This window comes from Ambystoma mexicanum, chromosome 8, assembly GCF_040938575.1.
Source record: "Ambystoma mexicanum isolate Mex_15411 chromosome 8, UKY_AmexF1_1, whole genome shotgun sequence".
Lineage (NCBI taxonomy): Eukaryota > Metazoa > Chordata > Amphibia > Caudata > Ambystomatidae > Ambystoma > Ambystoma mexicanum.
This window is the reverse complement of record NC_090929.1, coordinates 1,519,450,239-1,519,475,820: the sequence shown is the minus strand read 5'-3', so window position 1 is coordinate 1,519,475,820 and position 25,582 is coordinate 1,519,450,239. Positions and strand designations below refer to the sequence as shown.

Here is a 25,582-nt window from a genome sequence, read left to right as displayed (position 1 = left end):
TTAATAACATAGCCTGCTTGTGAAGGGCATTTTACATTTTCTTTCAGTCTCGTGATTAAAGCGCTTGTGGCCCCTTTAATCACGAGACTGAAAGAAAATGTAAAATGCCTTCTGTAGCAGGCTGTGTTATTGTGTGGGGCCTGGGTGCTTAGAAAGTGGCAGTAAATAATATTTTTCACGCCCGTTCGTGCTTGCAGAGGGCATTTTAAATATTCCTTCCTTCTTGTGATTCGAGAAGGAAAGAATATTTGAAAGACGATCTGCCAGCATGCCATGTTAGGGTGGGGCTGGGTACCAGCAAGTGGCTGGAATTAGTATTATTCTCACCCAAACTGACAGAAATATTTCTTCCTAGCCTGCGGTCACTTGCTAACACCCAGCCCGCCGACAAGGGGCTTGCAGAACGCATACACACCCCCCCCCCTCAACCGCCCAACCCTCTCCTAAGCAACCCAGCATGACTCCTTAACTCAGATTGAAGCCAGGTATGTGAGTGGAGCAGGGGTGCTCCTGCTGTAGTCTCGAAGTCTCTTCTCCACATGATTTAGACGCCGCACTCGGGCTGGGCTCATACATTGATACAATGTATTTAGCCCAGACCGGGAGCTTCTGCTGCTGCTGCACACTGTCAGTGCACCGAGCGCAGAGCTTAAAAGGCACAGTAGTCTGTGCCTTGAACCTCTGAGCTTGGTGCCATAAATCATTTTGCAGTTTCTGCGACATGATTAATAAATCAAAAGGCAAACCAGCTGTATCGTCCAGCAAATTGCGATGAGATACCACTTATTTTATTCCTTGCTGCTACAACATGCACTCCCTCCAGATATATGGGGATTGTATGTTCAACTATTGTTACGGGGGGTGCTGAGCCGTGGGAGGGAGGGGTTGGGCGGTGGGGAAAAATAAATAAAATCGGTGCCAAGGACCTGTTAAGATTCGAGACTGTGATGGAAGGGGGATACCCCGTGTATTTCTATTGTGAGGCGGGCACTCTGGACATTGTATTGTGGGTGGTTTGTGTATGTCGGGGGGAAAAAAAAGTCAATAAACATAGTTTGGAAACAAATGTCAAAATTATTATTATTTTTTTTTTTTTTTTTTAAATGAGATCCACAAATAATACCCTTAACAAATTCTCAGGAAAAATGTTTCCCTTCAGTTGGCAAGGGAGGCGAATAGTACATTTCTTGATAAAGAAGGGGCAGAATCACCTAATATGATGACATGTTTTGATTCTGAACAGAATTCAAAACATTTTGGTACTTCACTAATGATAATCTGAAGTATGAGAAATTAGAACGTTCATGGAATTATATATGTAAATATCGTATGTCTGTAAATATGCTTAATATGATTTATGCCAAACCATTGTTTTCTATTGTTGTCTGTGGTAACCCTGTAATGTGTAATAACTGCTTTCCAGCACCCAGATACCTACGGGTTTGGCGCACTTCTAATGTTAAAATAAATAAATTCAGATAAAATTGATAATTATATGAAAGTTATCATAGACCACCAATCTTACAGTAAAGAGGGTGAAATAAAGGATTATTAAACACCTAATAAAATGTTTTCAAAACAAAATAAATCCCATGATATATTTGACTCAGTTAAACATACATTTCAAGAGTTGTTGCTAAAAACTCATAAGATTCTTGAAACCTCATACTAGAAAGATTTGGATTTCGCAGAAAATCCTTCACCCATAGAACTGGGGTACTTTATTTGTGGGAGTTTCAAACATTCTATTTTTCAATCTCCATTATATTTTCCACAACCCCCTAAAGAGAGAAGAGAAGAAGAAAAGCTTAAGTTTCCTAGTGAAAGTACCCTCTCTTTTCAATCTAAAAGAACAATCTCTGTTGAGAAACCTGGTGTCATGCTTTCTGCATGGGAGAAAAATCAATAATGATCGACTCCCAGTAATACATGGGAAGTCAATTGGTGTCCAATTGGACACAGGAAGTAAAGGGTCTGCTGTAAAAGCTGCTATTCTTCCTACAGATTGGAAAACCCTAGGACAGAGAAATGTAGGTTGTGTTCATGGTCAAGCTAAAGTACATCCTTTAAACAAACTTGATGTTACCATCCCGGGGAAGGAAATCTCATTATGAGTGGCAGGAATACCCGACCTTCCTGCTCAAATGATTTTGGGTAGTGATGTTCCCCATTTTGATGAATGGATCCTCTGAGTGGCCCAATTAAAATTGAAAACCACTAATTATCCTGGTGAAAAAAGATTCTCCCCAAAATTCTTGGGTACAAGAAAATAATTTTTCAGAAGATCCAGTATGGAATTGAGAAACACAGGAATCCTCTTTGAAGGTGGGGGAGAATGGTGAATCAGAAGTAGGAAGTGAACATGGAATGGGAGGCCAGGTCTTTAGGGAAAGGGTATGTGATGAATCCTGCGCAGTCATGTCATGTCCACCCCATCCTTTGTCTTTGCAGTTTAATTTAATTATTGAATTTATATAGTGCTTTCACCAAATGAACAGTGGAACCATCTGTACAATAAAATGCATTTGCTATAATTTACAAGAGATTATGAAGAAATCAGGTGACCTTTGAGAAAAGAGCGAAAAGAGGAAAGGGGAGGTTGGGGGGGGGGGGAATTAAAGAACTTAGGGGCTAGTAAGGAGAAAGAACAAAAGCGACATGGCGTACAAGGAGGTTTTGGATTAATAAGGAGATGGAGAACGAAGCGAACGAGTGGGAACATCAAAAGGAAACCACAGAAGAGATATAGGGAGGGGCCAGACTATGGGGGCTCTTAAAAACAATGGAAAAAGACGTTGGGATTCAAAGGATAGCCAAGAAATAGACGGAAGAGCATTAGAGATGGAAGTATGTGGAGGAAGAAAAAGCGTACGAATAATTGCAAACTGAGCGCAAGGGTACAAATCAGTATGCAAGAACATTGATACGAAGCGCCGAGTGTAGTTTAATATTGAGAAAACCAAAGTAAAAATAAGAGGTTTAGCAGCCTGAAATGAAATCAGAGAGCGCACCTTATGAATATTAAAGAGCTGGAGGAACAGACAAGCCACATTACTAATGTGAAGAATCGGAATGGATATCAAGGCTCTGAGCAGAATGTGGTATAGAGATATGGAGGAAAGGAAATGCTAGGAAAGGGGGTGGGGAGAGAAGAAATGGAGGAAGAAGGGAGAATAGAATTTCCATTTTGGAAGGATTAAGGTGAAGAACAGTGTATCCAAGATAGTACAGACAGCAATCGGGCCAAAAATGTTACCATGAATTAAGTGAGTAAAGGAAGAAAAAGAAAGGAACATCTGTCATTTCTATGCTGACAACACTCAGGATAGACCAAAGGGCTTAATAATATCAGAAAGAGGGGCAGTATAGCGAGAAAAGAGAAGAGGCCCAAGAGGGACACCATGATGCAGAGGAACAGCTGGAGAGAAGTTACCAGCCCAAGACATTGAAAAGGAGCAATCAGATAGGACCAAAAACAATTGAGAGCAGGACCAGAAACAACAGAAGAGGGAAGATCAGACTGAAGAAGAGGATGGTCTGCAGTCTCAAAAGCATCAGTGGGATCGAGTAGGATGGGAATCGACAATAGTTTAGAGTCACAACGAGATAGACAGTTACAGCATGGGGAGCAGTCCAAGTAGAATGGAATGAATCAAACACAGATTGGAAAGGGAAGAGTAGATAGATACGAACTGGAAAAGTTGAAATCTGAAAGTAAACAATATGCTCCGAGACTTGATAGAAAATGACAGAAGTTGGCAGTAGAAGAAGAGTCCAAAGGTTTCTTAAAAAAGAAAAAGATTGTTTAAAAAGAAAAAAAAGAATCACTTCATGTTTAAAGACAGAAGGGAAGAAGATAGAAAGGGAAAGATTGAAAAAAAGAGTTGAGGTAGGAGAGTAGAAGAGGAAAGACCTTAGGAATAAGAAAAGAGGGAATTGGATTCAAAGGGGAAGTTGATGGATGTAAACAATCTATGAATTTAGCAGTATTGGTACTTGGAAAGGAGAGGAGTGGAAGTTGGCATGGAGAACTAGCCCACCAGACTTTATCACCTGTGTAGGAGAGCTCCTTTTTATTTTCACCAGGAACCAAGAGGCACCCCTCATCTTTGCCCAATCTTTGAAATCCTCTTTCTTGATTTGAGGGAGCAATTGAAGACCTTTGAACGCTGCCTCTTGAAATGTTCAGTGGGAGGCATTTTTCTGTTTCCAGTACAGGATCTGCTTCCACCATGAAGCAAACTGTGCCACTACTTTGGCAGTAGTGTCATTTCTAAATATTTTTCTCTCTCCTCTCCTTCTGGACGGGAGGCACTGGAAGAGGAGGAAGTAGAGGTGTCTGAGCTGGTAGATGAGGGTGGTCACCTTTTTCCCTACTCTCCTTTTAAAGCCTCTCTTCATATATGTACCAACTCCCTTTACTTAAAGGATTTATCATTCCCTTTTCTCCTTCCTCTTTCAGGAGGCAAAGAAGATCCCTTAACAAAGGCTCTTGTTTTTTTTTTTTTAGCAGCTTTTCCCATTCAGTCCACAATGTTCCAAAAAAGGCACGTTCCATTGCCATCGGAATATATAGCTGCACCCTACGTTCTGCATGTGAGCAGCAAACCTACACTTTTTTTTACAAATACCCAACCCCCTCCACCCCAAAAATCCTCTGAGCTGTCCTGCGAGCTTTGCTCCTGGGGACCAGCGCCTCTTCTTACCTTTTAGCAATGCTGCACTCTAATCACAGCTGTATCACTCCAGGATGCCTCTGGAAATTCCTCTAGTCAGAACCCTTACCGGTGTGGCTGGTCTACTCCATCTGATCATGGCAAGTTTCTTCCCCCGCAACCAGTCTAAACGGCAGGGAGGTTCTGGGAGCTTTATGCATAGAGACCGATGTTTGGCTCTGACACACCTTGGCAACCAGCATAGCCCCAATGAGGGCCCTTTAGATCTTGGCGAAAACAGGATTATGTGTGTGTTCTTGCCACAAGCCAGGACCCTGCCATGAGCACCAAAAAAAAAAAAAAAAAAAAAAAAAAAAAAAAGACTGTATTCGAGAAAGAAAAGAAAGAGAACAAAGAGGATCCTGGTCATGGAGGCAGAGGCTTCATAGAGTAAGCAATGGGGTGAGGAAGAAGGACATGGAGGTAATGAAGATTACCAGTAAGTAACCCCCACATGTTCAAGAACTCACCTACTTACACTTGTATAAAAAAAAAAAAGCCAGAGCTATTGGTTTTGGAAACGTTTGTTTTAAGGTGTGTTAGTTTGTTTTATTTGTAAGGCGCACTGAACCCAGAGGTAATTGGGCGGAATGAATACAAGAATATTTTAGGCTTAGCTTACATATTGCGTTGTGTGCATTGGAGAGAAGAAAGTCAAAAAGGTAAACATATGGAGAACAATAGGAACACAAATAGAGAGATGAAAGACTCCCACCGGTGAGCACTGAAAAACTTCAACTTTGCATGCTGTGTGAACATAGCACAGTTTCAGTTCACAAATGAAATACAAGCTTTTTTTTACAACAAAAAACTAAATCTGGACATATTGCTCTTGAGCATGTTGAAAGTTAAAATACAAACATCAAATGAAAATAAAAGGGGAAAGAAGGGTAATACTCCAAAAGTGTTTTTTCACATCGATGCCGGATTCTTTGGGGAAAATGTGCCACTAATCTTCATTACGACTAGTCCTGTTTTTCTTCATCACAGAACTTACTTTGATGCTCCTGCCTCTATGACTGGTACCCTTTTTCTATTTTCTTCTTTTTTTCCACTTGCTCCGCCTCCTTGCTAACTTCAAGTACATCATTGAGACCACCACAGCCCCATCTCGTTCCATACCCAATATCATTAGGGACCCAGACATCGCCAGTGGGGTGGGTGTGGTGGATTGCAGGTACTTTGGCGAGGAAGAACAGAATGAGGAGTAATGAAGATTAATGGCCAAACCCCCACCATTACCTCCCCGTCCTCCTTCCTCGTACCAGTACTTACTCTTTGAACCATACCGATGGATGGGACAATAACCACAAAGCAACTTTACTGCAGACCCCCACACCTATGCCCCAAATGCAATATTTATTTATATACAGGAGGAATAGTGCTCTTTTGATCACAAAAGAACATACAATCGATAAGAAATCAGAGTTGATGGGAAGCAGTGAGCTTCTTACAATGGGGTGAGTTAGAGGGACCTTCTGACAGGTTGAGGAGGAGAGTAAATGGAACGGTCTCTGGGGACAATACATAAGCAGACATACATAGATTGCAGACAACCAACATTGGACATTAAGTGCAGCTAGGTATTGCAGTCAGCTGTGCTCGATATGTGGCCATGATGGGTGAATTGCTAGAGTGTTGGCAGAGGAAGTGAAGGACAGAGACGCGGGAAAAAGGTTAGCTAGCAGGCAGATGAGAGGTAGGTTGAGAGGGTAAATCAAATGCAAGGAAGCAGGCTTTTAGTTTTGAACTAATCTGTGTGGACCGTTTTTTGGATGTCCGGGGGAAGAGGATTCCATGAGTGGAGCAAGAAGAGAGAAAGAGCGGAAGCTAGAGGAAGCATAAGGAGGGTGAAGAGCCACAAGGGTAGTCGAGGAGGCAGAGCAGAGATTACGAAAAGGCTTGCAGAGTTGGAAAGAGGAGGATAGATAAAGTGGTGCCTTACGTGAATGGATTTGTGAACCAGTAGAAGTTTAAATCTGGCCCCATTCTGCACTGTCAGCCATCCAGGCTAGTGATGGTAGGAGGAGGTAGGAGTGAAGTGAGGGAGTTCAGAGAGTTCTGGCAGCAAAGTTAATGATCTTGTTGAGAGGACAGAAAGCATTGTTGGGGAGACCAAAGAGGATGCTGGCACAGTAGTTCAGTTTAGAGAAGATAAGAGTAGTTAAGAGATGCTTGGAGGTGTTAAAAGGAAGGAAGTGCCCGATTTTCCTAATATTTAGGAAGTTGAGGCGAGCTGGTGTTCCAGTTTTGGAGATGAAAGTAGACAAGGTGTGAGAGGGGTCAAAGATGACGCTGAGGTTCCTAGCTGAAGAGTGCCAGGTGGGAAATGGATAGGCAGAGAAAGAGATGAGAGATAGCTTTTGGACGGGAAGATGAGCACCTCTGTTTTGGTAGAGTTTAACATCAGAGAGTGTGAAGCCATCCAATATTTAATGGCAGAGAGACAGTTGTCACTTTTGATAAAGAGATCAGAAGAGAGTTCAGAAAAACAGAAGATTTGGGTGTCGTCCATGACGAGTTGGTACACAAACCCAAAGGAGGACATTAGAGCCACAAGAGCAGAGGTGTATAGTGTAAAGAGGAGCAGACCCAAGCCAGAGCCTTGTGGAACACCAACATTTAGAGGAGGGAGTCGAGAGGTATTGTTGCTCCAGAAGGCATGAGAATGGGCGAGGTACAAGGTAGGATTCAATCCAGGCAAGAGCTTGATCGCGCACCCCAAGAAGAAATAGAGCATGAAGGAGACCAGAGTGATCGACAGTGACAAAGGCAGCAGAAAGGTCAAGGAGAATAGGAGAATTAGTATAGAGGATAGGTTGGACTGATTAGAAGAGATGAATTTGGACACATTCATGAGACCAGTTTCTGTGAATTGACAGGAGCGGAAACCTGCTTGTATGGGGTCTCGCAGATTGTGTATCTAAGAAATTGGTAAGCCGGTTGAACACAACTCTTTAAGCACTTTAGAGCAGTACGGAAGGAGAGACAAGGCGAAAGTTGTTCGGTAGGTTCGGGTCAGCCCCTTGCGTTTTTAGGAGAGGGATGAACGTGGCTGTTTTGTAAACAGAGGGAAAGCAAGCAGAGTCAAAGGACAGGTTGAAGAGTTGCGTGAGGTGAGAGGCCACTAAAGGGGAAATAGGCTAGACTAGCTGAGGAGCAAGAGGGTCAGATGAGGTACAAGAGGGGCTAACCTTCGTCAGCAGAGATAGCACTTTGTCAGTATTGTTGTGACTAAAGTGGGAGATTGAGGCAGAGGATGATGGTAAAGAAGGCAGAGTAACATGTAGGAGAAGGGAGTGTGAGGAAGGTCAGGAGAGAGTCCTTAATTTTGGAAACGTTTGCAGCAAATTATTCAGCTAGGTCATTAGCTGTGAGAGTGGCGTTGAAAGTCATAGGGCGTCATTACGACTATGGCGGTAGCCGTGCCGGTAAATATTGGTACCAGCTGTTTTGTTACTGGCGCCCGGGAATGGGCAATTACTGGGTCATTACGTCCTTGCTGGACCCGGTAAAAGCCCATTCCCGGGCGCTGGTAAAAAAGCTCCCCATTCGAGCCCCAGAGGGCTCAATGGGAATGGGGGGGCCGGTAGCAACGGCGCCGTTAATAATGGTGCCGGTGCTACCGCGAAGGTCTGCTCGCAGGTGCCGTTCCACCCGGCAGGTAAGACCTGCCGGACTGACAGGCACCTGCGAGCAGACCTCGTAGTTTGCCGGTCTGGTAACAATGGTACCGGCAAGCTTACCGGTACCGTTGTTACAGGACCGACAACCTTGTAATGAGGCCCATAGACTTAAGAGGAGTGAGTTTAGGGTGCCCTGTAGCCGGCAGGGATGTTTAGAGTGAGAGTTAGGTCAAATTCACTTTTTGCTCCATCAAGAGTGAGTTTTTGCGATGGTCGTTGGATGACCGCAGGGGAAGTGCAACAACGGTATGGTATTGAAAACATTAGAGCCTCTGACTATGTGAAGCTTAAACGTGCGATTGGTGTTGTTGATTTTGAGAAGACACTTGAACTGGGTCTGTTTACAGTGAATTTGGAGGGACTGCATGGGGACTGGCCAGTCGCCAAAGTACTGTCTTGCTTTCAAGGAAATAATTCCTTGCGTGAGGAATGGGGCAGGAGACTCGTGCTGGATCTCACTGAGGATTTGTGGCAAAACATGTGCATGAATGTGAAGTTGTGTTCATTGGGACTGACGGAGCGTTCAAGACAGATAAGATTCTAAACCGGGTCTATTGGTCGCCTGAGAGACTGTTTCAAAGAGGGCTGCTGGAGAATGCGGAATGTTGGAGATGTTCAGGTGAGGTTGGGACGTTAGAACATCTAATGTGGGACTGTAGGCAGGTGAGATTGTTCTGGGGTGAGATTGAACGGATACTCAGCAAGGTGATTGTTGGTCTCCCCCTTCTGGACTTTAGTGTGGTTATTCTGGGGAGTGATGTATCTTTGGAGGATCTCACTCCGAGTGAGAAGAAGTGGTTATTCCGAGGGGCGATGGTTGGTAAAAAAATTGTCTTGAGAAATTGGAAGAATGCTTTGTCATTGAACATGGTTATCTGAGATGCATGATCTGGCGGACATGGAACGGGTGCTGTATCGGAGAATTGGCAAATTGAGCTCGTTTGCGAAGATATGGGGTAGATTTTAGTTTCCGATTTATCATTTTTGGATTTATGTCTTGATTTATGCATTTTCCTGTGTAAATAGTTGTGATTTTCCTTTGTAATTTGCATTGTTTTTTGTAATCTCGGTTTGATTGTCTTACTTTCTGTTATGGAAATACTGTAAATAAAAGTTGGAAGAAAATAAAAGTGAGTTTTTGCTCCATCAAGAGTGAGTTTAGGGCAGAGAGGTAGAGTTGCAGGTCCTCATGTGAGTGGGTATGCCTCCATAGAAACCAGCTATATGCCTTTCCACTTGAACCAGGGTTAATTCCTGAAATGACTGGACCCAGAACTTCCCTCAACATCGGGCTCCAGGCCAGCTCTAATCGGAGGGGAACCAACATCTCCTTGACCACAACGGGGCCAGCAGCAAAATTCTGTGGCCCTCATCCTCATCAAGACTTTGGGTAACAGAGCCAATGGGGAAAAGGTATACACCATTCCCTCCGACCATTGAGCTGCCAGGGCAACTACCCCAACAGCATCTACCACTGGCACTCCCTTTGGGCAACCTTCCACACCACTGTTTTTTAGCTCATTTGCGCCACCGTAAAAGGGGTTCCTTTTCGAAGTTGCCTACTTGAAGATCCCAATGATCCAATAGGCAAGAAATTGGGGCACAAAGACACATGCCACCATATGCTGCAGTAATAAAATCCTTCTTACCGATAGCATCTGCTAGTATAGAAAACGTGCAAGTGAGCAGCCCTGCCTTTTGGAAGTAGCCCATGGTTCTTCGGAGTCCAGAAACTGGCCCCAATAAGCTTGCGATCCTGGTTCAGAACTACATACGATGACCCCCCAGTTGACCATCAGTCTCCACCTTTGTAGACCTTTGCACAGGTACTTCATCTGCGCTGCCTGCAATTCCTCTGTAGGGTTTCTCATTGGCCAGTTGCTCAGGTAGCAGAATAACTCCTTCCCATGACTGTGCACACCTGTCACCACCAGACTATGGCCTCAGTGAAAACCAAATGGCACGACTTTCAGTCCCAGAGTCTGGACTCAACCAGGGAAATGACACCCCACGGATTAAAACCTCAGGTACTTCTGATGTCGGTATTAAACCATAGCTAGTAGTAGGAGTCCTGTAGGTCTAGAACAGCCAACATTGTGTCCTTAACAGGGTTTCCATTCTGAACTTTTTTTATGACCAAAATCTGTTTAGATCCAAAACCAGTCGAAATATTCCCTTTGGCTTGGGCTTTTTTTCTGTAAGCGAAACCCAGGATAAGGTCTTCTCCCCGAGAAACTCAAATCTTTTTTAAAATCAGGTCTTCCTGACATGCTCTCATCCAGGGCAACAGGCTTCTTTTCCCACCTCTGATAATATTGATTCATCAATCCGATTAATCCCTTCAGCCATTCTATGTGGAATCACCGTAGCCTTGACCCCAATGGCCTTGAGTCCAGACGTCTGTTGTACACCTGTCGGGTCTGTTTTTTCCCCCACAGGGCAAGCATTGTAGGGTCTAGTAGACTGCCAAAAGCTTGTTCTCGTCTCTCCGACAATCACTCAAGCTTCTTTTGCCACTCTTAGGAGAACATCCAGAGTCGTACATGTCCCTCAACTCGTCTGCATACCTGTTGGCTTTAAATGCTTTATGGACCTTATCCTCCAGTGATGAGCCAACAATAGCTTCAATTCTACAGAATTCTGGCGGTTTGTTGCCTTTAGATGTTTATCTGTGCACCAATCCCGTAGATCCAGTCACCTTCTGTCAGCATCTACTGCTCTCCTTATCATGCCTGATTCAATTACCTTGTCCCAAGGCCAAGGTCGACAAGATAGCAATCTGTATGAACTTATCCCCGCCTTGAAAAACAGCCCGGTTCTGTTTTCCTCCATATATGATATCTGGACACAAGATCATATCCTAAAATGTACCCTGGTAAATGCCTTCCTCCTGCAGGAATCTGCCTTAATAGCTTCTTCAGTTGACATGGATGACTGTGTGCAAAATTATCAGTCTGAACCCTTTGTGGGAGATCTTTCCAAACCATTAATCGACAGGAACCTGGGGCTCTTTCCAAAACATCTTTTATCAGAAGCAAGTACTGGATGAGACTACATCCAAATGCCTCGTCTGCATAGCTTTCCCAATGCCACACACAGCTTCCCCAGAATGCTATGATCAGTTGCTCTGGGCTAAAAATAAAAAAAAAAAAAAAAAAATTAAAAAAAATGGTAGCCGAAGAGTGGAAGCAGAGATACATCTGGGCCTTTCAGCCCCTTCAGTTGAAAGGGGTCCAGAGATTCAGAGGGGCCCCCAGCAACTGCTGCCATGTTGGCAATAATCAAATTTATTATACAGCAATATAGTATTTCCAATCTGAGGTTTAAATATGCGATTTGCAGCGCGCGTTACAAGCCACCTTCAGGCCATCTCTTCCCTCGGGTATACAGAAGCATTCCTATCACTTCGTTACCCTTGAATCCGGTTTGAAAAAGGATAAATAGCTTGGTCTATGCTCTTAGCAACGGGCCCCCCAAACAGCATGCTGAAAATGGCCCCCACAAGCCTAGACCCATCTTCAGCCAGCCCCGAGCACGGGAGCGTAGAGAAAACGTATGCAATTGCTAGAGCATGTTTTTATTGCGGCTGCTCCTCCTCCCAACCGGACCTCTATGCTAATCTGAGGGAGTCTGGGAACTGCGTACCGGAGGTATGGGCCACGTCTTAATTACCCCCTGCAAGCAGGGCCGGCACTAGCTCTGTGCAGCAGCACTTGGCCCCGCACTCATAGGGAACCGTGCAGAGGGTGCCGTGAACTCCCTTTTCTAGCAGGCTGCAGCCTGAGCTGTGTGCTCAGAGTCCCTAAGCTTACTGCAGTCCACTCTGAGCGCACGGGCAGCACATTTTGCAGCATGCATGTTGAAGGGGAAACTCATCTTTTTCAAAAGCAGCTGTTCTTCATCAAGTTTTGGCTCCCTTTTGTTTCTTCTGGTGTCAACCTCCTGCTGCGACGCTGGAGAGACAAATGCCCCCCTACCAGCAGCCCAATAGGCGCTGCGGACCTCACTGCTGATCACTTTCTTTCTTAAAGCAGATTGTTTAAAGTGTGTTCGATTTACTAGTGATGACCTATCTAAGAGACCATTGTTGTGGACAAGGCATTCTTAACGTGAATAACTGCAAAGGGGCCTTTTTTCTTTTGAAAGCACATGCAAAGCAGCAGTTAGCTGCGTAAAATCTGTGCTTTCCTCGAGCAAAATTAAACAAAGCACAAAACCCTTTTAGACATTTGCCTTATTTTCACATGTTTCCATTTACCAACCCAAAAAGCGTTTAAGTACAATGTAACATGTTCCTCACATTTTATATGAAGCATGCAAGTGAGCCATTAATATTTACCCAGTATGTGACAAGAGTGGTTGTCATCCTGGAGACTGGAGGGGATATTTCCTCTGGTTCTGGCCCTGTACTGATTTTTAGGGCACAGCTTCCGCCCACTTTTTTACAACAGGTGGACGCAACCCGTGTAGTGTGTTTGAGGCATTCAAAAAGCCAAAACTAAAAAAAAAGTGCTCAGTTACTAGGATTTCACATCAGGTGGTCATGTTTCCAATGCAGACGCTTACCCACAAGAACATAAATGTGCCATTAAAGCGCATGTCTCATGTTTGGATTTTGTTTTCTTTGGAATACTTCATTATAAATTGTTGGGCTTAAAATGGTGGGCACCTTTTATACTTTGCTAGTGTAGCTATTGGAAACTTTACTCTCCGATTATAATTTTTTACCATGTTTTCGCTCCTGCCTACATAAGCAGTGGGCATTATCTTGCGATGTCACTGCCAGGCGAAGCGGGCGACTGCCCGGGGCGCAATGGACCCGGGGCGTAATTGCCTGCCCTTGTGCGTGCTGGAATTGCCCTGGAGGGCGAGATTGCTCAGGGTGACCCAGGCGAGTAGCAGCAGCAAGTGCTGGTGCTGCCTCCTATGTATTTAAGTAGGACGTGTCTGGGTCATTTTCACATTTTTCACGCTGCTGTTTGGGGACATGAAAGGGTGCCTTGTGTTGGTGGCTGCTTTTGGAGGACACCCGTGAGCCATTCAGCAGCAGGACTGAAATCCACTTTTTGAAGCCAGCCAGCCATGACTGATGCAGGAGGAACGAAGGGTAAAAGTATGTATCCTCCGCACCCATATTTCATATACATTGTTAAATCTCCTCGTTCTCTGTGTGCGCCATTGCTGCCATCTGGCAATTCATTTTAGCTTGTCTGCTAGCTGACGAAAGTTATTTTGTAGGTGTATATCGGAGTGTGGCCACTGAGTTATTAGGTGCATATTCAACTTCTAGTTCCTTAAATTTAGCTTTGCATGCGTCAGATCCATGTGCTAGCTTTTAGAATTTCCTATTCCTTGAAACTGCAGGTTAGTTTTCGTTTTTCAGTATCACTTTGCTGTTGCTACTGCGTCACTCCTGGGTTCGGGGGGGGGGGGGGTTTACCCGAGCTGCACATCTCATGGGGATTGCTCAGTTATAAACCAAGTGTTTGACCTCTTTATTCCACTATATTCTAGGAGACTCCTAGGAGACTGGGCTAACTGTAGTTGGTAGTCGGGTCAGTACTCTAGGGTAGGCATGTGGTGGGGGAGGGTACTCGCCCCAGAAAGATGTTCTGGAGGTTAGGGTTTACACATCCCTCGTCTACAAGGATGACTTTAGAGACCATCCCGGGGTCATCTGATGATCATTGAACTACACTAGAAGTCATTCCCACATCATTAGACATCATCACGCTGTCAAAGTCATCAGCAAATATCTCAGAATGGTGGGTGATGATTTGCGGAGGAGTTTAGGATGACGTAATAAGTATGCTAACATCATCCCTATTTTAGAAAACTCTTTTTTCCTGATACTTTAAGGATGACTTGCTGATCACCCCAAGAGCATTGCCATGAAACATGTTTCTTCATGATGATTTGGGGATGACGTACTGATTACTTCAGAACATCAGAGTTTGTAGGAGGATATGCGGACCAATACAGATTGTCATTCCGCCTTTGCTTGGTTGCACTTATGCTGAATCACCTCCCACTGTGGCAAGGTTACAGCATGAGACTATGTTGGGCCAAAGTGGAAGCCAGAAGCCTAAACATAGCATGCACCACACCCCCTGGGTGAGAATCCTTTGCCATCCCAGTCCAAAGCTGGTACCCAGCACCCTCACCATCAATACATTTCCATGCTGACTTGTTAGGTATGAATTGGTGTATTCCCACTGTGTAAGACTAGACAACACTTATCTGTTTGATATTGTAACCCACCTTTTGGTATAGGTCTGTACTACACAGGTTGGTAGTGCGACTTTGCAGCCAGGCCTATCTCAATAGGGATAAATGTGAGTTGTACAAATGGAATCCGTAAATACAAGTAGCCAAATAACACTCAAGGTTTCAGTTATAAATAGTTATTTAATTAATATCAATGTTTAAATAAGCGTTCATTAGAAAGGAAATTCATGTAATAATGTAAATATACTTTAAAATTACTTTTCGGGTACAGAGCAAGTTAGTGGATAATCTTTGGATATGCTTCTTACAGAATTCCTACATCCTGGGGTGACTTCAATCACAAGGACAGTAATGGCATTTATGTAACACAATAGTTAAACTTTGCAGATTCTGAGGTTGCAGAAAGGAAAAGTTTGAGGAAGGAAAAAGGTTAAACAGATTCTCAGTATATGTGAGGACAACTAAATCTTACAATGATATCTAGACAAGCCTTTCCCAGCAGTAACAGTCCAAAACAAGTTACCACCTATGAGGGACAAACAATATCAAAGTCAATGGGCTAGAAAAGTCTGTAGGGAGCCAGGACAGACAGTTAATTTGAAACAGTCTATGGAGCTAAGGCACTTCTTATAATCAAAAGTCTTGCACAAAGTTAGATGGTTTGTTAGAAAATCACATGTATGGTTACAAGCTGTTAAGCCTGTGAAAACAGAGTTGAAATCAACTATAAAAGTAAGCCACTGCAATTCCCAAGTGAGAAAAGCACGGCTACAAGACAGTGAGGTAAGTACCCAAAGTCTAAACAGTACCTCTGGTTTGAAGAAGGGTGGTCCAGCTGGCTTCTTTCCTGCTACAGCGATGCAGACTGTGTGTTCCTGAGCCTCAGTCGTGGGGACAAGAGGGAGGACATCTGTAGGGCTCCTGCAGCAGTACTTGGGAGGTCTTCGGCAGCTACAGGCTCTTTTCCGTTCAGTGGCACTTTGTGGTTTCAGAGCTTAGTAAAACAGCAACGTCGCAGATCTCGGATATTGGTTGGGCTTCCTTCACTCCTTGGGTCCTGCACTCTGGTGAGGGCACTCAAGCTCTGGTCGTCCTGCTTGTGGAGGGTCTTTAGGAGACTCCTGAAGCTTCTAACCGGATTTCAGACGCTTCACTGGACTATGGATTACTCGAACCTTGGCACTAGGATTTTGCAGTAATGAAGAAGTACAGCCAGACAAGGAAGATGGCCCAGTGGAGTTTGTCTCTGGGTTAGTTGGTCCCACTAACCCAAGGGGAGAAGTTGTCCATTCCGGAGCTTCTGTCGAATTGAAAAGGAGTTTCAGCACAGCAGCAGGAATTCACCGGGCAATACAAAGGTCCAGGAGGATGCAGCAAGCTTTGTTCACGGTTTCTTTGTCAGGTTTTTCTCCCAGTGGTCGACTCTGCCTCTAGTCCCAAAGCCCTCGCCTTTTAAGCAGGTTTCTCCCATTCATGCACAGCCTAGGCTGTCAATCACACAGCAGGGTGGCTGTCATGAAAGGACAGCCAGCCAGCCAATCAGGACTGGTTGCATTCAGGCATTCCTAGAGACAAAGGATATGGGAGTATCAGGACCCTCCCTCACATCCTGTCCTTCCAAGCACTATGGAGCCAGAGGCGGGCTTCAGGCTGAAGCCCGTCAAAGGCAAGACTCGACTCACAGAAGTAAACCACTGCCACCAGCCATTTAAAGTAGGGATGGTAACATAAAAATGTTACATGAGATTGTAGGATAAGGGGCTACTAGGTAACCCCCCCAGCACTCCACATAAAGTGGTGTGTGCTGGACCCTAACTCCCCAGCACTCCACATAAGATGGTGTGTGCTGGACCCACAAAGAGAAAAGTGCTGGATCCACAAAGAGAAAAGTTAAGTCAAGTCAATTTCACTTTACTATTCTTGGGAACAGTAGAAGCCATTTTAAACCTTATGAGAAATCTAAAGGATTTCTCAGTCACACTGCACTGAAGGTGATGTGCATCACCATACAAAAAGTAGATGCCGATGGAGTTTGTCAGACTCCCAAACAGTGAAAACACATTCTCCAATTCAGGTCAAAACACATGAGGGAGTGGGAAAAAGGTCTCACTCACTCCAGGGTTAAAATTAAAAAGTCCTACAGTACAGCAAAAAGGCTGGGGGTCTCTAAGGTTGAAGGGAATTAGCACAGAAATGAGAATTCTCCCTAAAATGACTGCACCAATATATGCCAGTATTCACATGTACTCCTTCACGCAGTATTCATGTTCGCTTTGCGCAAAATCCATTTATCAACACCATAACCAAAAGTACCGCCAGGATAAAAAATGAATAATCACACAGAATCTAAAAAAGAAAGAAGCAATAAACAAACGGAACCACAAAGTCCCATCAACTCACAACCTACCAAATACAAGCAAGAACAAACCACAAACGGCAAAGACTAACCCAAAAGGCCAGGAAAAACACCAATCAAAAGAGGACGCCTACTAAGGAACACAACCCCCACCACAATAAAGACAAAGAAGCCATAAAAGACAACACAAATAATAAGAAAACTCAAACCACTCGGGAAGGCCCCGACCAGTATGATCCCACAACCCCAGAAAACTCGACAAACATCTGAGATGGCCCAAGGAGACATACAAATAACAGTGCAAAGACAGACTGCAATGCTCGCTACCTGTCCACATACGACAACGTGGTAAACAAAAACAGCACAGCAACAACGGACCGGCAGCCAACACCCATCACGAATACAGTCCCAACCAGGACACCAAACGGAACACGACAACTAATAAACTATCCCAACCACGGTCTCCACGATGTACAATACCCCAACCAGAACAAGGAACAAATTGGAATCCATCACACTTTACACCCCCTAGATCACCAAGACTGGAGCAACAGAGGGGTAGCTACCCTATTTACCACCCGGGATGAACCAACCCTGCCATAAACCTTATTGGTCTACGTGACACAGAGACTGACCAACAAATAACCAGCCCACCCAAAAGACTCAACCGGGAAAAACCCACATGGAACGGAAACCCATCCAACAAGACACCGGTCAGAACAAACAATACAAACAACGACACGAAAGGGAAATCAAGCAAACTCCACTGCAGCCTCCTCAACCTTAGATCCATGGCAAAACACTCAACAGAAATCAATAACCTCCTAAGCAAAGGAGGCACAGACGTGCTCTTCCTTACAGAAACCTGGCTATCAGACAACTATAAAGCCATCACAAACTAAGCAATACCCGACAATTATAAATTATTACACGCCAATAGAGAAAACCGAAGAGGATGCAGAATCGCAATTATACACAAAAACACACCTGAGCAGCCATCTCGAATCATCACAACCAAAGCGGAAGATTACGAATCCCTCCTAATCAAGATAGAACTCAACGACCAAACCAACATAGTATTCCTCCTGATCTACAGACCATCTTCTTACAACCCCAACTTTGAAACAAAACTAGCGGACAAGGCTGCCATGCTATCAACCCAAAACGACAACTGATGCGAAAGATATCCCACCGATACAAACATACATCCATACAACAGAAGACTCAACAATTGGATCACCAAGGCCCTTGACCAATTAGCACCAGCTAAAACATTCAAAGCAACACAAAAAAAACTGCCAGCAAAATGGTTCACAGAAGAACTGAAAAAGCTCCAAAAAACAACTGCAAAATGCAAATAAAATGGGGAGAACAATAAAACAGACAACAAAATTCCAAAGACAATAGAATCGCCAAACAATTCACAGAAAGAACTCTTCAAAATCAGAGATAAAAAACCTCTTCCTGCAAAAATTCCATCACCCCTACACAAACACGTTGTGACAAAAATCACCAACCACCTGAGTGCAAAAATAGACAATACAGAAGACCATCAACCTTGCCGGGGCAAATACAACCACTGGACCACAGACACCAGACGAAACACAGATTAAAGCAAAACTCATCTGCCTAGAACCAATCACAGAGGACATTTTCACCACACTGATCAAGGACACCAACGTTGCAGGATCTCTAAGGGACCCCGTGCCCCCGGACATCTTCAAAGGAATCCTCAACCACAGAACCCCACCGACACGCTTCCAGAACCCAAAGAATCTATCACACAAAAGAGGAAAGGTACCATCCTTCTTCAAATCAGCATCCATCAAACCACTGATACAGACCGATAGCCAACCTGCGCTACCCAGCGAAGATCCTGGAGAACCACGTCCACAAAATCCATCTTAAACACATCGAAACAAACCAATCACAAGTTGGCTTAAGACCAATGAGAGGAACAGAATCAGCACTTCTATCAATATGGGACGACCTGAAAATAAACGCAGACGACACCCAATCGGCCCTCCTTCTACTGGACATTTCAGTGGCTTTTGACATCAGCCATGCAACACTAATAAAAGGATTGATGGAATGTGGCATGCAGGAATCCGTACTAAAGTGGATTACCTTATTCCTAGCAAACCGAACCGAAAGAACCTACCTACCACAGTTCACCTCAAACACCAAAAATATATCCTGCCGAGTCCAACAGGGTTTCAGCCCCTCCCCTCTACATGTGCCCACTGATGAAAATCATTCTATCCTATGGATTTACCGCCTACAACTACACAGACAATACACCGGATTGTGAAAACAAACAGAACAGGAACAAAATAACAACCCTTAACAACTGCCTCACAGACATATACAACTGGATGACAACAAGCAACCTCAAACTGAACCTGGCAAAAATTGAAATAATGCTCTCACCGGTAGGGTTCAACGGAGGGAACCCACAATTTGACTGGCCAATAGGCATGGGAATGCAACCAGAGACCACCAATGTAGTAAACAACCTAGGAATACTCGTGGACAATGGACTATCACAGTGAACGCAAGTGAATGCAAATCGCCAAAAAATCCTTCTTCCTCCTAAAACTACTCAGATCCCTGATACTCACAAGAATTAACTACGCAAACAGCCTCCATCTAGGAATGCCAGAAAGACTCACCAAGAAACAAAGGGTGTAAAATACAGCAGCCAGGATCCTACTAAGACTAAACAGAAGAGACCACATCACTCCAGCACTGAAAACCCTACACTGGTTACCAGTAAAAAAAAGCGCATGAAATTCAAAGCACTCTGCATTGCCCACAAAGTATTGCACAGACAAGGAGCAAAATTCCTCCAAGACATGATTAGCCGGTATTGCCCAGGAAGGGTACTAAGATCCAGCAACGACCTACAAATAGAGGCAAAACACCACAAAAAAAGGAAACTCGTCGGAACAGCGTTCTCACGTCTAATTGCGAACACCTGGAACAACATGCCCAAAGTAATTAGAACCAGAGAAGACAACATCACCTTTAGAAAACTGCTCAAAACCTGGCTATTCAGCAGACAATGACAACCTAGAAGGGACTCCAGCAACAACACTGCAGACAAACTAGAAAGTAGACGAGAGGGGCCAAAGAACCGCAAACAAGAACCTGGCTAGATACCAACAAGCGGCATCCAAAGGGCTGCCCCAGAGAGACCACAACAAACTGACCGACTTTACAAACCCTCTTACCTTCCTGCTCCTCCTACATAACTGCCGCCTCTACACCAGATCTTGGACTAGCCATACTCATAAACATACAGAGAACCATTACTATGCCGTCATCCAGAGTGAACCACCCACATAGCCCAATACCATCTAAAATGCAACAACACACCAAGATGCCAGACTACCTTACAGGTATGACCATCTGAGACTCTGAATCCCTCATGGACACTATCCAACTAGGGCATACGACCAACACATAATAATCACACAACACTAACACCAACACAAAACACTACCACACACCCGAGGCATGGAATCTTACCCATACGGTTACAATGTGAGAGGCCGCTCACAGTGACCACATCCAAAACACTCACAGACGCCAGTTCCTCCTGGTTCTGAACCTCTCCTCTTACCCTTCCCCCCCCCCCATTAACACCCCGCCCCACTTTTTTGCAGATCCCCACGAGTGCCAGGAGACTGACCTTGGGTGGTAGCAGTGTGGTACAAATCAACTGAACATAATGCCAGTAATGATACTATAAGAAAACATGCCCATCATTGCTCTGCCTCACACTCCTGTTGGCTTTGTCTTTAAAAATGCCTTGTCACAACAAGAAAACATGTCCAAACTGGCTGCACAATGCAGGCGAGTCTAGATGCATAATAATGCTCATCATGTTTGCTTTAGCCTTGATACCCAGTGATTAAAGCCACGCCACAGTAGGAAATGGCTTGACTAGCTGCCCTAAATGCCAGTCCAGACAGATAATAACACTCATCATGCTTGCTTGGTCATAGAATCCCAGTAACAAAAAAAGTCATGCCACAGCAAAGAATGGTTAGACTGGGTGCCCTAAAATGCCAGTGCAGCCACATGAAAGCACATAATCACCCTTTCTAAAAAAAATAAATTAAAAAAAAACATTTTGTCCTGGCATCCATGATGGATACCCATTAAAAAGTGTATTGTGATTGGGATTCTAAGATGGCCACTGAGGGGAGAGCAGCGTGGTCGTGGAGCTCTCACCCCCAGGGCCAAAGACAATAAAGATAGATTAAAAGAGCCTTCCCCAGGCGAGGCGAGATCAATGTAGGCTGCGGTGGTGGAGTGCAAAAGCCCGGATCCCTGGAGGACTTCAGCCGAGGCAGGTGTGCAGCCGGGAGGGGCTGCATAGCGAAGAGGCAGGAAGGCAGTGACCCAGAGGGACTCAACTCCACCTTCCCCCACCCAGCCAGCACACCCCGATACAGAAGCACAGCAAGGGAGACAAGGGAGAAAGAGGCGCACCACACATAGGAGACAGTGACCGGAGGGGCCCTGGCCTACCCGAGCCAATCCTGAGGCCGAAAAGAGGGCTAAAGAATCCATCTACAACCATGGCAGGCAAGGAAGAATAAGGCAGAGGCCATTTGGTCAGGCTCTGGGCAGAGTGATCCTGGCACCAAGGCCAGGAGGAGGGTCATTTGAAACCCGAGGAGGAGGACAAACAGTGACTCAACTGCACACAGTTAGAGGGGAGTTCCAACCCCCCGCACAGTCAAGGGCGGACCCACAAAGCAGCGGAGGGAGGAGGTTCCTACAAGGGACGTCATTTGGGGTTGCCAGGGATTGCGGTTGCGACCCCTGATGTCTCCCTTGCTACCCCTTAAAGAATTAAAACAAAAGTAAAAATAATATATATCTAAGCTCATGGGCTGCGGCCAGCGCCATGTGGCTCTTTATTTGTGGAGTGCTAGCTTTCTTGTTCAGGCCTCTAAAAAAACCAGGGGGTTCCAAAGTGTAACACTTTGAGCAGTGACCCTATATAAGAATAGGAATAAGAAATAATTTGTCTGTCTGGAATTCTATACAATATTTGCTAGACGCATTAAAAGTTTATTTCAGGCACACTTAAGGGGGTGAGTCACTGATTTAGTCTGTTCTTAAACACCTCAACTCAGCCTTTCATCCTGAGGTTGATTAATGAGTGCCAACACAGGTTGGGTGATATTGTATGTATATTTTTGTTCTATATAAAGCGCTTAAGTGTCAATGCTATATAATAACACATCATTATCATTTGGCCTTGGACGTCTGCTTGCATTCACAGTAATCTGGTAATATGGGCTTATATACACTGATATTAATGATACATATGGTGATCCATTCTTGTATGAAAAGTATATCACATTATAGTGATATCGTAACTATATGTTTCATAGTGTACTTAGGAACAATGCTATGTGATACCACTTCCTGTTTTGTCAAGGGGTTAACGGTCACGTTCCATCACTTCCTGTGATGTCACTTCGGGGTGTGGGTCAAGTTACATCAATATTGGTGATTTCATCAGAGGTCAAGTGATGTCACTTCCGCTACCCCTGCCATTTTGGTGAAATGACGTCCCTGGTTCCTAAGCCCTGAAAAAATGTCCAGAAGAGGGTCTGAAGGATGCGCAACAATATCAGGGAGAAGAGGGGGCAGGACCCCCCAATCAGACCTGCCTACGTACTGTCCAAAAACAAGGGGAAGGATATGCAAGCTGCCCCCAAGTCTGTGACGAAACCACAGGAGGGCAATCTGCAGAGACTCTGGTGCAGAGACAGCAAGGTATTGGCTGTGGGAGATCAGGGGCCTGGGGCAGGAGAGGATTTGGGGGCGCTGGCTACTCTCCCCACGGCAATCACAACCCACACCAGGGAAATGTCGCCCACCAGGTACCGGGGCAATAACGCAGCCGCCCGCTTCGCCCAAGTCAAGAGACAGGCCTGATTATTATGTATGTTAATGTTAAAGGTCTTAGTAACTTATACCAGAGTAGGGTCTATGTCAGCTACTGTGTCTACGATACCAACAACAACAGGCTGCTGCCCTGTGTAATTTCAAAACAAGATGTTTAGAAACTCACGTACTTACAATGTTTAATTTAGTACAATACAACGAATTACAGCTTCAACGTGCATTTCCAGAGGTTGCAAAAGGGCAACTCTCTACAATATAACAAAGGGGTGAGAACGTCTAAGTTCATGGATGCTAAAAGAAATGCATATAAAATTCACTACAAGAGCTGGATCCGATCGCATGCACTCACCTGATGCTGCCTGGAATCAGGACATGAGCGTTTCAGTTCTCACCCGGGAAACGGCCCATAGCAAGTTCCGCCTCCACTTCATCACGTGGCTGCTCTGCGTCACGTGGCTTTCAACGTTCATTCGTCATCTTTTTTTATAGGAGCGCGAAGCCAAGGCGTTGCACGAGCGGGACGCAGCGGGAGAGATTCATCCATGTAAAGCACGTTTCGTATAGTTGATTGTTATTTGGTACTTGAATTTGTTTAATGGTAAGTTTTTTAAAGTTATTGCATGTTGATTTTTACTTTAATGCAGCGCGGAAATATCGGAGAGGGGGTATTTCTGTTTATTTTGGCGGTTTGCAATGTGCATCAGGGGTGAGATTTACCAAAAGTAAAGGCGGATTCAGTTTTGTTTTTTCGTTATTTCAGTGTATTTTTGGGATATGTAATGTGCATCACGTGAGTGAGGCAATATTGGGCAGGGGGTATTTCTGTGTATTTTGGGGGGCTTGTAATGTGCATCAGGGGTATTCAATTCTTTTTTGGGTTTTCTCATGCAGATGGCCGATTTGCCCGGGTGAGATGTGTTTTATGGAGTGGGGCTGGCCAGGGACAACATTTCACCAAAATGCCAGGGGTAGCGGAAATGGCATCACATGCCCCTTGACCTCTGACATCAAAGGAAGTGATGTCATTTGACCCCACCCTAAAGTGACGTTATGGGAAGCGATGGAACACGACCATTTACCTCTTGACAAAACAGAAAGTGGCATCACATAGCATTGTTTCTAAGTACTCTATGAAAAACATGGGTAACGTGATATACATTTCATACAAGAATGAATCACCATATGTATCGGCAGAAAAAAATATGCTATTATTGCAACTTGCGTAAAGCAAAATACATAGTCCGAAATGGATGCTTTTCTACTCTAAATGCTTTTTGGATGATTTTGTCTGCGTTGTGAATTTGAGGTGTTTAAGAACAGACTAAATTAGTTACTCACCCCCTGAAGTGTGCCTGAAATAAAACTTTAACGAGTCTAGCAATTATTGTATAGAATTCCAGAAATTCAAATAATTTGTTATTCTTATTCTTTCTTCTTTAGGGTCACTACTTCAAGTGTTACACTTGTGGAACCCTCCCTTTTTTTTTTTAAAGAAGCCTGAACAAGAAAGCCAGCCGCTCTAGAAACAAAGAGCCACGTGGCATTGGCCAGAGCCCAGGAGCTTCAATTACAAAAAAAAAAAAAAAAAGTTTTTTTCCTTTTTTTTTTTTTAGGGGTAGCAAGGGAGTCTTCATGTGCAGCAGATGGGGGGATATGTATGTGCAGCAGATGGGGATATGTGTTTAATGCAGACATTGGTATTTGGGTACGAATTACCAGCATAACAGTTCAGTTATTTTTTTTTCTCCTGCATGGAAGGACGATTTGGCATTTCCGCGGGGAGGGGGTTGTTCATTTGCCCCTTTGTAATGTGCGGCAGAGAAGGCTAAAGGGAGGCCTTATATTGGTTTCATTATCAATCACACATTTAAAGTCCCTATTGTGATGGTATTACTCAACCCCGGGACCTGTGGTAAGGCCTTGCCCCCTGTACCTGTAAAGAGACACAGTGACACAGGACTTCGCGCATCGGGATCCCGGTGTGCACTGGCGAGCTGGCGGGAACACCCCCTTTATTTCAAGAACACCAGCGACGGCGGAACGCTGCCATCCTGCCTCGTGATATTATCGCATTCTTTCTTTTTCATAACAAAATTTAAACGCAGCCTTTCGGCATCAATTACTGTCAACATGACAGACGTACATGTAATAACATATCAACCACGGTAGGCCCAACATGGGCAATATTGGGAGACAGTCTTTTCAGATTTGGTTACCCATAATGTCGTTTTTGAATCGCACGTGACAACAACGGCCTTCTCTGCGGGGTTATCTTTCCCCCACCGCTGTCTCTCTCCTCTCTCCTTCTTTGTCACCAGGTGTGAGTTCTGTATCTCCTGCATCCTCTTCAGGAGGTTGCCCTCTGCCGGTGGTCCAGGTCGGGGAGACTTCCCCCTCGTTGATCTCTCAGCTTCTCTCCTCCTCCCACCTTCCGAAACAAACTGGAGTTCCTCGTCAAAGTTCCTCTTTGGTCTGCGGCAGTAACCATTGAGCCCTTGACTTGGGTCACACCCATGGGAGAGGGTTCATAATTGAGCGACAGTTTCCCCTCCGGATGATGGTTTCTTACCATCAGAGTGTCACCCACCTCAATGTCCGGTGGTTTGAGACGTCGTCGGATGTTTTCACCCTCATTGTGAGTTAGTTGGTCCTCCGACGTCCTG

General features: G+C 44.6%; 1 protein-coding gene and 1 long non-coding RNA gene across 5 annotated transcripts in view; one reads left to right on the top strand and one right to left on the bottom strand.

Moving 5' to 3' along the window:
• The window catches only part of SFR1 (SWI5 dependent homologous recombination repair protein 1), a 115,583-nt gene extending 92,201 nt beyond the window's left edge, over positions 1-23,382 (bottom strand). For 3 of the 4 annotated variants that reach the window (XM_069611741.1, XM_069611743.1, XM_069611742.1), the window contains exon 1: positions 23,269-23,382. The gene's annotated coding sequence lies outside the window, so the exon portion shown is untranslated. The remainder of the gene's footprint in view (positions 1-23,268) is intronic. The other variant, XM_069611744.1, reaches the window with a different exon arrangement.
• Positions 23,383-23,416: 34 nt separating this feature from the next.
• LOC138473181 (uncharacterized) overlaps positions 23,417-25,582 on the top strand; it is a 30,869-nt gene continuing 28,703 nt past the window's right edge. The window contains exon 1 of the long non-coding RNA XR_011268731.1: positions 23,417-23,517. This is a non-coding gene — a long non-coding RNA (uncharacterized lncRNA). The remainder of the gene's footprint in view (positions 23,518-25,582) is intronic.